Genomic DNA, 12,704 nt, shown 5'->3' with positions numbered 1-12,704 from the left:
CAAAATCTTTGAACGTGCTTTTTACAATCAATTTAAAATTTATTTGGAAAAAAAACAATATAATTAACAGCAATCAACATGGTTTCCAAAAGGGAAAATCTGTTTTAACCGCAGCCACAGAATTTCTTGAATCAGTTATTGACTCCATAGATAATCATGAAAAGGTAATTGGAGTTTTCATGGATCTGAGCAAAGCTTTTGATTCAATTTCTCATGTTTTGTTGTTGTCTAATTTAAAACAAATTGGCGTAGAAGGTAAAGCTTTTGAATGGTTAAACTCATATCTGAATAATAGAAAACAATTTGTCGAATTGGAATATTTCTCCCACAACAAAGGGACAATGTATAAACAACTTTAACAAATCCTCGATTTCAGATGTGAAGCATGGGGTTCCTCAAGGTTCCATACTGGGACCTTTACTTTTCATTTGTTATATCAATGATGTACCTAAAATCAGGCAACCTGGAAAACTTTGTTTTTATGCCGACGACGCAAACCTAAAAATTTCTGCACCTTCAATATAGGGAGTGGAGGAGTCATCCAGCACTAACTTATCACTTTTGGCTCAATTTTTTGAAGCAAATCAATTACTTTTGAATGTTGATAAGACAAACTTTATAGTATTTAACCACAAACAAATGAAAAAAATAATCAAGCCAAACAGTAACAATAAATAAAGATAGCCATATTTTCCAAGTAGCAAATTCAAAATTTTTAGGATTATCGATTGACGAGAACCTGGACTGGAGCTCTCACATTGAAAGTGTTCTTGCAAGGGCAGCTTCAGGCGTCTATGCTTTAAATAGATTAAGAAATTTTTGTGATGTCAAAACTCTAAGAACAGTCTATTTTTCTTATATTCATTCCGTTATTTCCTTTGGGATTTCAATATATGGTGCCACAACAGTTAGAAATTTAGACTCAATTTTAAAAATCCAAAAGAGAGCAGTAAGATCAATTTTTAAACTTAAACCAGGCACATCGTCAAAAGAACATTTTGTTTCATTAGGTATAATGACCGTGTATGGTATGTATATTTATGAAACAATATTATCGGTAAAGCTCAGATTTTCCAATTTGCCACAGCTTGGTACACTTCACCAATACAATACCAGGCATCAAAATGACCTTGCCATTCCCACACATCATTTAGAATTTTTCCGCAAAAAACCTCAATATATGGGCACAATATTTTATAATAAATTACCTCAATATTTAAAGTCAGAAAATGTTTTATCAACTTTCAAATCAAAATTAAAATATTTTCTCATTGACAAGGCTCTTTATAGTTTTAACGAATTTTAAATACAGAACATGTCAAATTATATAGTTAATAATAATACTTTAGATGTACAATGCTATTGATGACACCATTCAGTGTACAATGTTGTGCCAATGAATAAAGAAATTTTGATTTGATTTGATTTGATTTAAATTCAGCAAATACTTACTTACATCTATAAGGAATAATTATTTATATTTTTAATTTCGTTCATTTGAACTGTTTCAGGAAGCAACTACTAGTCCTGTTATAAAAAAAATTTAGCAAAGTTTCACTTCATGAAAATACTATTTATATTTTTTTTTTTAAAGTGAGGTTATGTGTTACAAATTTACAATATTAATCGTGTTGGAATACCGAAAATGTTAACTTGGTAGATAGTTTAAGGTCACGTTTACATAAATATACTATGAATTAAGCATGATTACCTTCAATTCAATGTGACAGGAGAGAGAGCACAAGAACAAAGTTCAGAGACAAAAGAAACCGGTCGGCGCAGCCAGTCACTGACTGACGTACACACCACGACCACACCGCGCCCGCAATACGCTCAGCTGACCTAACCTAGTCTGACCTGATACTCTCAAGGTCACAGTGCAGCTCTTTTTTCTTATCACTTACTATCGCCCACTCAGTACGTTACAGAGTTCAAATTATTATTGAGTAGTCTACTTGTAATAACATCAAACCTATGAAGTGTACTGAGGATTATATATGTTAATCCTATTTTATAAAAAAGATAGTTGTTTACAGCTTGAATCTGAATATTTAAAAATGTATGAGTTTATTCCCAAATATTAAGTATAAATTTGCACTGTTGGTATTATCTGAAAAAATATAACACTAAAACAGTATGAAAATGTTACAATATAATTAAACTCCGAACTTAAGCAAATTTCACTGTTGGAACTGAAGTAGTAAGCATGTAGCAGTTTTTAATCTCTACATAAATCTATATTTAATTAATTATTATTTTATTAAATAATAACCTATTATTAATTTAAAATATTAATTTTCTTTTTAATAGATTAGATGATGTAATGCCAACATCAACTGTTCAGATTAAATGTTCTAAAACAAAATTTATACGGTTTATTTTATAGAGGGATCTTAAACAATTCTTAGTGATCAGTATGTTCAGTATACATATTTCATAAAAACTCATATACATCTGTTTAATCTTCAATAGGATTTCAGGATCATTTGTATAATACGTGTAACAAAGATGTACTTTATATTCCACATCATAGATAGGCCAATACAAGTAATTCACCCTTTGAAAGTCAACTGTGTGAAATTCTCTAATAAACAACTTGAAACTACCTGGAGTAAAAATTTATTCAACTTTAAGCATCAGAATAACTGGTTGTTAACAATCTGTTTAGTACAATAAGGGAATTTCTTGATAATGAGATACAAATCACATTTTAAAAGCGTAATATTGTATTTTATGATGGGCTTTTGTTAAATGTATCGTTACATTACAGTTTTTTAATGTCTGCCTCCCTCGTCATTGGTTAATAAACCTCTCCCCCCAAAAGAAATCTGGATTTGTGACTGACTATCAACACCCTAATTGCTTCATGTTGATTACTTTGTCAAGTCAAGTCAAACTTCGGTGTGCTTCATGGCTTAAAATTCCAAATTTAAAATCGACTTCTTCCAAATTGTAACGCTTAAATTAAACTTTAACGTTGTCCAATTTGACAGAAAATAAAATGAATATTCCACATCCTGCATGGGTGTATAGAAATGGGTCTGAAGGAGCTCATGACTCCCAAAATTTTGAAAGAGAAACATTAAAACTTCCCCCAGTAGTTTGTTTTAACCTAGAACACATTTATGAGTTCTTAAAGCTTATCAATTTCCCCAAGGTAATATTTCAACCCTCTGTTTAGGAGGGTATTTTATAATTATCTCCTAAACAATTCACTGTCTTCAAAATAATATTCTATATACGCCTCTGATATCACATCCTAGAGAATAATTGTTACCATTTTTGTAATTGTACTTTTGTTTTGGTAACCATAATAAGATTTTAAGAAAGTTTTGATGGTGTATTGTCTTAATTTATTAAGAACACAACAGCTTGTGTTATACGTAAGTATATTAATAACATATTTTAATACTAAAGTGTTGTTGGCCATTTTTAAGAATTGTTTTAGAAGTTTTTTTATTACTATAATATTAACAATCCTACCAGTTATGAAAGGCGAACATTCAGATTTCTTCAAATAAAATCTCAAGTAGAGTAGATTAAATATTGCAACACTGGATCTGTAATGAGGTATCAGTATTATCAAATTGACTTTTAACATTTGGCATCAAGTATATTTTATTTCCGCGTTGCGACTTTCATATCTTCTATATTAAAGCTAGAGCCTTGAAATTAAATGAAAAATGTTTTTATTTATAGAGGCAAAGTTAGGACTGAAACATCCTCTCTTCCACTTAACCGCTAAACATAAATAAATAAAATGTTGTTATTAGCAGTAGTTTGTAGACTAATAATTTTGTTCTGTAAGAAATTGCATTATTGGCTGTTGATATCAAACGGCTTGCCCGATTTCAATTTTATTTTACCAAAATATAGCATTTTTTATGAGCTTCAATTTGAGATGTAACAAGGTATTAGTTGCCATTTTAAAATTTTGGCGTTGGGTACCGTGGGGGAGGGAATGGGGGTGAGCACCCCCATTAAAATGAACACTCTGTATAAGGCTGTCCGATGAATTGGAATTGATAATAAAGATGCATCCCTACGAGTTCTATGAGCACTAACATAAGACATAAAAACAAAATTTTGGGGCAAATAACTTGGACAACCATTATATAAATTACCATTATACAGAATATAATTATTATACAGGATATTATACAGAATAAATTCTGTATTATATTGATAGAGTAGTAAATAAAATATAAATAAAACTTCCAGTCCATTTTTGATCTTTTTGATACTATTGTTTCAAGTCCAGGACATACACATGGAAAATCTTAAAATGTTAAAGTAGATTTTCTAACCATAATAACAGATAAAACAGCAAATGATATTAGTTTGCTGTATATGGGGTCAAATGTTATATGGGGTATTTAATTTAAGATTACTCAAATCAGTTGCGTGAGAATGGATTATTGTAGAGTAGTGAACTAAACGGTTACAAAATAAATCCTAGAGAATAAATTAAAATGTTTTCATGAAATATGTTTCATGGCACATGATGTTCCAAATATGTAGGTATATGATTCAGTTATCGAGTTTTTGAAATGCAAACGTATCTAGTGTATCATTGTAGAGGCCTTTGTAAACTAATCAATTTGGTGAAAACAAAACTTAATTACCTTCGGAGGGAATAAAGTGTGAAATGTAAACCTTTATGTATTACACCCTAATGAATGCATAAAAAAATCACCAATCAATTTAAATTGTTCTTTTGACATCACATCCCGTACCTTTGAATTCTATCTTTTCATAGAGCCTTCAAATTATTTTCAGATGCAACTTAACAGTTATGTATAATAATTGCCTATTTAACGTGGAAGGCTTCACGATTTATGTATTATATTGTATTAGGAGGTAATACGTATCTACAGAGCTACGGGTATTGTTTCAAAATTAATTTATTTTACGAACTCAATACCAATTTTAACTTACAATTTGATAGGTTTGCTACATCACGTAATTACCATATTTTTTGGTATCTATTTTAATCACTAACAACTCTATGGATAAACATAAAATTATTTATAATAAGAAATATTGGTATTTATATCCTAATTATTAATGGAGTTATTTATTTAATTTTAAACTGTTTATATGGCAAAATTATTTAAAAAATAAACTTAAATTAAATATTAAAGGTAAAAAATGTTCCATTCAAAGAAATATTAAAAACGAAAGTTTGGTTCACGGACTGACGGAAAAGTCAAGAATTCTCACGAGAAAAACTGTTCAGCGTGATCCACCGGTCAGACCTAGTATTACAATTTACCGGTCATAGTGCTAACGAGTTCTATTAACATGTAATAATTACTGAGTGAGACCTCCAGATTTGGATTGTATATTGTATAGACATATACACCCTGAAAGGTACTTTGGTATTATCCGGAAACCACTATTTGTGGAATGGGTTTTCTTACCACGGACCTTTAATATATATTATATTCATTATTACAGAAACAGGTTATTCTCTTCTTAACAAATAAACCACGGTATATTGGTTTGAAACATTTATAAATTTTTCGTGTATCTAGGTACACTTCTTCAGATAAATGTACATGTATAAATATTTACATAAATTTGTGAAAAAAACATTAGGTTAGAACTCAAACAAGAAAAACAAACATTATAAATAAATACAGTAGATCAGCAGCTGATGGGCCATGGCATGACGTGTGTGAATAAGTTGACGATAACTAAATTTATCTTAAATTAAGACCCCTTGGATGTCTTGTCTGAAGCACCAATTGGTGTGCAGTTTCACTTTTTTTCAATTTAAATCTATTAAGGCTTTCGTTTGAATCTTCAGGGATCTTATTTATGCCTTTGATGGTGTAGCAATTTTCTATCTGATTTTGTTTATGGACATTGATAGCGTGACTGGCTAAAGGTTTTTCTATATCGCTATGGACAATGTCAAATCGATGGCCAGTTACTCGTATCCATAAAGGATTTGATGTCTGGCCGACGTATTGTTTTTTCACAAAATTTACAGTCAAAAAAATTGGTAAATAAGGTTTTTTTTGTGTCACAGTTGATAGTTCCTTTGATAGGATATACATGATTGGTTACATTACTTTTGAAATTTTGACTTGTAGACATGATCTTACAGGTTCCACAACGGGGTTTTTGGCTAGGTTTACAACCAAAGGACTGTGTGATTCCTTATTTTCCTTTTTTAGAGGATCAGTACAGACCAACATCTGTTTAATGTTGGCGGGCTTTTTGAATACAACTCTTGGAGATTTTGAAAATAAGTCTTTAGTTTCTTGAGAATTTTGAAGTAGGGTTAAAGGCTGTCTTCATGATTGCGTTGATTTTGTGAAGGCCAGGATAAAATTTTGTTATGAATTTCGGATCGTTTTGGGGGAAAAGGATTATTATTTTTGTTTGATGGTTGATTCAAATTGTTTCTTGATAACTTTATCGGGATATCCTAATTTTCTAAAACCACAAGTTAATTTACTGATATAATTAATAAAATCATCCTCATTACTGCAAAGATTTTTCGCACGAATTGAAAGACTCTTCGGAATACTTTTTTTCACGTAAGTGGGTGGGGTGACAACTATTGTAATTCAAATACTGCATAGTATTTGTGTCTTTTACATGTATTTTAGTTTTTAACAAACCAGACTCTATAAAAACATCTACGTCCAAGAAAGTAAGAATTTCATGAGAAAATTTTCCAAGTAAATTTGAGGGTTGAAAAACGTGTTCAATGCATGTAGAAAATTCTTGAAGGAGTTCTTCACCATGATCCCACAGAAAAAATACATCATCAATAAAACGAAACCAAACTAAAGGAAGATGGTTCTGAGAATTTAGGAATTTTTCTTCCAATAATCCCATGAATAAATTGGCAAAAGAGGGAGCCATCCTTGTTCCCATGGCTGTGCCTTTGACTTGTAGATAAAATTTATTGTGAAATCTAAAAACAGTTCATTGTTTAAAACAAAATGTATAAGTTTTAGTAAAAAATTTTTTGTAGAAGGTTTAGAGTCAATGGGTCTGCTGTTGAGAAAATGTTTAGCAGCATTTATACCATCATCATGTGGTATGGTTGTGTACAGTTGATGTGACATCAACAGTAACTAGAATTGTGTTTTTCGAAACAGGTTGATTAACTTTTGATAGTTTTGAAATGAAGTCATCAGTGTTCTTTACGTAGGAGGGTAGTTGTTTTTGACAAATGGTTGCAGCTGATCATCGATAAATGCAGAAATTCTCTCAGTTGGGCAACCGTAGCTGGTTACGATTGGACGTCCTGGAGGTTGGTCTAGTATCTTTATGAATTTTTGGAAGAAGATAAAAAGTTGGAGTTCTTGGAATTTTTGGAGTTAATAAATTTTATTGTTTTAAGAGATAGTTCTTCATTTTCCCCATGTTGTTTAAGAAATTGTTTAATAATTTTCATTATAATTCATTGGAAGCATCTTTGTCAAGTGATTGGTATGTATTTGAGTCAGACAATTGTCTTTCTGCTTCAGTGATGTAATCTTGCATGTTTTGAATAAACTACCTTATCTCCTTTGTCAGCCGGTGGTTATTATAATGTCCTTGTTATTTTGGAGTGATTTTTATAGACTTTATTTCAATAGGTGTTAAGTTGTTTCTTCCTTTTAAGGAATCTTGAAATGAAGGATTAGATAGGTTTGACAATATGACGTTGATGAACTGTTCAATGGGATGATCAGGAGCTAATGGTGGAGGTTCCCAGTCACTTTCTTCTTTAAATTTATTTTAAACATGGAAGAGTATTAGAAGAATATGAGCTGTTTGTAGAAAAATAGTGTTTTATGCGAACCTTACGTGCAAATCTTAATGCATCATCCACTAAATTGATTTGGTCAAATTTGGGGTAGGGCAAAAGGTAAGGCCTTTTTTCAAAACACTTATTTCCCCTTCTGTGAGTACACAATTAGACAGATTTTCAATATATTTGTTTGATTGTCTTCAAAAAAATTATTAGGGTCAGTATGATGGTTTTTTATATTATAGGTTGGTTTAGATTGATCAGAGATATCTACTTTGGGATTTTCATCTTCAAAAAAAATGGGGTTTACAGGCAATATTGCAGAGTCTGACATTATATCTGAAATAATTTTGTGTCTAAGATCAAAGTCAACATTAGAAGATTTCGCGCTACACCAAAGATAGCTTTAATTTTTTATACAAGTTGTTCATTTTTTTCTTCATGAACGATTCTATTGTCAATAAGAAAAGGTTAATCTCCGGCATTGGATTTTTTCCATTAAATTCTGTAATAATCTTATTGTATATACATCTCAGCTCATTCCCATGCTGTTTGCAAATTCTTTTGTATGATTGTAACACTAAATTTGACATCATAAAGCTTGTTTTAAGAGCTAGTATGTTAACGTCATGATGAAGAAAAACAGGCAATCCAGATGTAGGTAATTTTGTAACAAAACCTTTTGGACATACGCCTAAAAGAAGGCATGTACTGATAAACACAATATGACAGTTCAGCTTAGCAATTTTCATGGAATGAAATTTATTTCATTATTAGAAAGATTAGACTTTCTTACTGACTTCTTTTAATCTTACTGTTTAAGATTACATGTCATTTTGACGATCTGTTCTCGCTTTTTGCCTCTAAAAGGAAGAGATGTCAGCGAGAAGAAGGCCACTATGTCCATATCTACTATTTGTTATTAGACTATAAAAGTACGTTTAGATTAGGTTATCGTAAATATGTACTAGCAGTTCCATCGTTAAAGATAACCTTTACGAGCGCTCACGTGATCTGGGCTTGAATTTAGGTATTATCTTCTATAGGATGTTTTCTTTCCGAAAGCACCACTGAAGCCCTCCTGATGGTCAGGAGCATTTCTGATCGGTACTTTCCCGACCTCAGATCACGTCCCAGATCGTTCAATTTTTTTTTCCGACGTCAGATCACGTTAAAGTACCGATTGGAAATTCTCCTAGCCACCAGTGCGAGCTCATTGCCGCCTCCGGCGCCGCCCCACCCTTCTGGCGAAAAAATAAAAACATCCCTGGAGAAAGTACTTAAATGAAGCAAAAATAATGGCTTCCGGGTAATACCAAAGTACCGACTGAAGTTCTAACTTTCCTAAATTTAATAAAAAAAAAACAAAAAAACAAAAACTGAGTATTGCAGAATCCAACGGACATAACGAAAGTCTTTCCGGATCGTAACGTTCCTTGATTACTGCAACTTTCTTGACCCTTAAAATTTCGACCCCGAAACCAATAGGGTTCTTCCTTGGACCACTAGAGCCCTGTGTACCAAATTTCAAGTCTAGTAACTTTCTATCAAGAGTTATGCCACAGACAGACAACCATACAACATTAGAAGGATCTGTCGGGTCATTAGTAACAATTTTTACCCTTCTTTGAGATACGATTTGTGCTAAAAATAATACAAATTTAATTTATATACATACTGTAAAATATGAATAGTCTTATCTTCCACCATTTCTCTCGGTCTGGGTACAAAATTGTCCAAATTACTACTTTGAATGCTAATTTATGTCTCGTTGAGTGAAATTTGTTCTACATTTGTGTATTTAGAAAAATTGCCTTGATTGGATATTAATCTAAAAATATGTTGCAACTCAATAGGATCATTTTAACAAGCTGGTTCTGTCTATTTATTTAGCCACTTGGTATCTATTTAATCTAAATTCAAAGTATGGTATAGAGATGGGCGGTTTATAACGTATTAGTGTCGGTAACACCGTTATTCAGTGGTAACCTGTTACCAGGATAACGTGTTACCAGTAACACCCTGTTATTTCAGTAACAGGTGGACTGAATGATTTGGCGTTCTCATAACGTTTCGCTGGTATTAGGTTACTCAGTAACCTGAAACTCGGAAAAGATTCCTGGGAGCATATATCCTCAGCCCCAAGGATATCAGAGAACAGGAGCCCTCAAATCTGACAGACTTCTGCAAAAGCCTCGGACTTTGAGGACACAAATTTAAGTAAGGGAGGCGCAAAGGTCCTTTTAGGACTAAGCGCGTGGACAAACCGTCCTTTACCCTCAGGAAAAAAAAACTAAAACCTCGTTACTAAGTACCATACGAGGCCATTACCGTGCAAGCAATGAGGCTAGGAACGGAGTTCTGGTAACGCTTGTCTGGTATTACGTTACTGAGAAACCAATAACGTAGTGGAGTGAGCTGGATGTTACAGGAGGAGGGGAGACAAAGAATAAAAAATCAGTTGAAATAAACAATTATAAATAAATAAAATATATTTATCAAAATAGAAATGTAGACTTGTTTCTGAAAAAAAAAATTAAAACATAACCTACCTAATTTATTATTATTCAATTGTTCGTTCTCACTTACCATTAATTACTGTTCGTCCTCATTTATCATTAATTATAAGTAGTCTATTTAAAAGTAGTCTACTAATCTAAATATTACATTGTAGTGAGTTAGTTAAGTTTTTGTACACTAAACAATAAATTGTATTGTTTAGTGAAAATTTTAAATAACCAATTTATAATTAGTATATATTTCAAAGTAGTCTACGGTTACATTTTACTGACAGTGTAATTTTCGTATAATTTGTCTACATTGCCCTACACACACACACACACACACACACACACACACACACACACACGCACGCACGCACGCACGCACGCACGCACGCACGCACGCACGCACGCACGCACGCACACGCACGCACGCACGCACGCACGCACGCACGCACGCACACGCACGCACGCACGCACGCACGCACGCACGCACGCACGCACGCACGCACGCACGCACGCACGCACGCACGCACGCACGCACGCACGCACGCACGCACGCACACGCACGCACGCACGCACACGCACGCACACGCACACACACGCACACACACACACACACACACACACACACACACACACACACACACACACACACACGTAGATTTAGTCTGACTCATACTTGCAACTTAATAACGTCAGTTCAGTAACAGCATGGTGTTAATACCGAGAGTTGGTCGACTAGTAACATGTTACTGAAACGTAATACCAACTAACCACGTTATTTTGGTAATAGGTTATTGACAAATAACGGTATTTCCCATCTCTAGTATGGTAACCAAAACATGCAACTAGCCAAAAATAGCTCAGCCACGAAACTGGGCCACTTCTGGCTGTGCACGGATACATCTTTGCACAGCGCAATGGCAGATGAAAGAGTCGGTCCGGATACTAACGGAACGGACCTGCTGTGTGCCAGTCAGTCGCCTTGTACGGCCGCGAGTCTCCTGTCATCAGACTTTGATGGAGCCATTGTGCAGGCTTACTTTCCACAAATAAAGGCCACTTCGCTGCTTTCGCCCAATACTCATTTGCTCAACAATTATTCTCCTTGAGACCGTGTTGACTTGGTAGGCCATACCGCTCGTAAAAGATTCACATTTTCCGTTATGGTGACCAAATGTCCCGGAAAACCGAGATTGTCCCGGTCTTTCCTAACCGTATGGCGTCACGAGAATTTCTTTCCGGACATTCAAAAGTCTCTAAATTCATTTTGCAAAAGGTTTTATACAACTATTTAGAGATGTCGCTCAATTTTATATTTTGTTGCGCAAGGAATACATATATTTAAGTTGTTTTACCAAGCAGGTGGATTTATTTTACTAGGCTGCAGATTAACTGTGCAGTTACAACCATATATTCTTCTGTGATTGAATTTTGTTTTTGACGATGGAAGGATTGTGAAGGAAACAGGACTTTTCCGACATTTGCCATCGTTCAGTGATACAAAAAAATCAGTAACACCACGTTACTGACGATCAGTCGTAGGTGGTTGGTCGACGAATGCATTATTGCGACCTGTACTATGTACCTGTAGTTTAGTTTTAATAATTAGTGTTGTGTTTCGTTTTTATTAGTGTATGTTTTAGAGTTAGTAAAGATAAATAATAATTTTCATTTTTCAAATACTGATTTGAAATGCTATTTTTTCGCTCTTTAGCTGAGTAAAATATTTTTCAATATTGTAAAATTTCATGATGTAAGAAACGTAGAGCTAGATGTCAGGTATACACCATTACATGAAACAAGTTAAGCCGCCGTACCTTATTTTTGACTTCAGTAATGAAGTAGTCGTTCCAGACTACATAAACTTGCCTTAATTTACTTCATTGTCGGTAGAAAAAATAGAATCCCTTAAAATGTGGTTGTGTTCGTAAGCCAAATATAGATGTGAAAGTAATAACAGCTAATTTCTTATAATTGTGTACCACAGAGAAAAGTAAGTATGAGCTGTGAATCGAGACCTTCAGGAAGACAGTAATTTGAAGTTCGCAATGTCAGATTGCAAACTGTTCGTGCCATGCCGAGGTGTTTGTTTAGCAAACCCTCCCATGCCTCACGGAGCACAAGCACTGGAACGAGTTAGTGAAATTCCACCATCTCGTCGCGGAGCGTTATCAATTTTACGCGTACGTGGCGTCGCGTCAGCTCGACACAATGTGTAATGATGACAATAGGGCTCTGAGTCTAGGCTGTCACGTGTTTTAAACGGAGGAATGCAAAACTTTCTTCGCCCAAAACGGGATTTTTTTAGGTAGTCTCCCACTCATGCTTGCCCCCCCCCCCTTCCCCTGATTCTGCGCCAAGATGCTTGTACCGTCAGAAACATGCCGCAACATATTATGGTTTGCTAGAGTTCAGGTCACAGAATCATGCCCAATAGC

The sequence above is a fragment of the Homalodisca vitripennis genome, chromosome 3 (assembly GCF_021130785.1).
Source record: "Homalodisca vitripennis isolate AUS2020 chromosome 3, UT_GWSS_2.1, whole genome shotgun sequence".
Classification (NCBI taxonomy): Eukaryota; Metazoa; Arthropoda; class Insecta; order Hemiptera; family Cicadellidae; genus Homalodisca; species Homalodisca vitripennis.
This window is presented reverse-complemented; position numbering follows the sequence as displayed.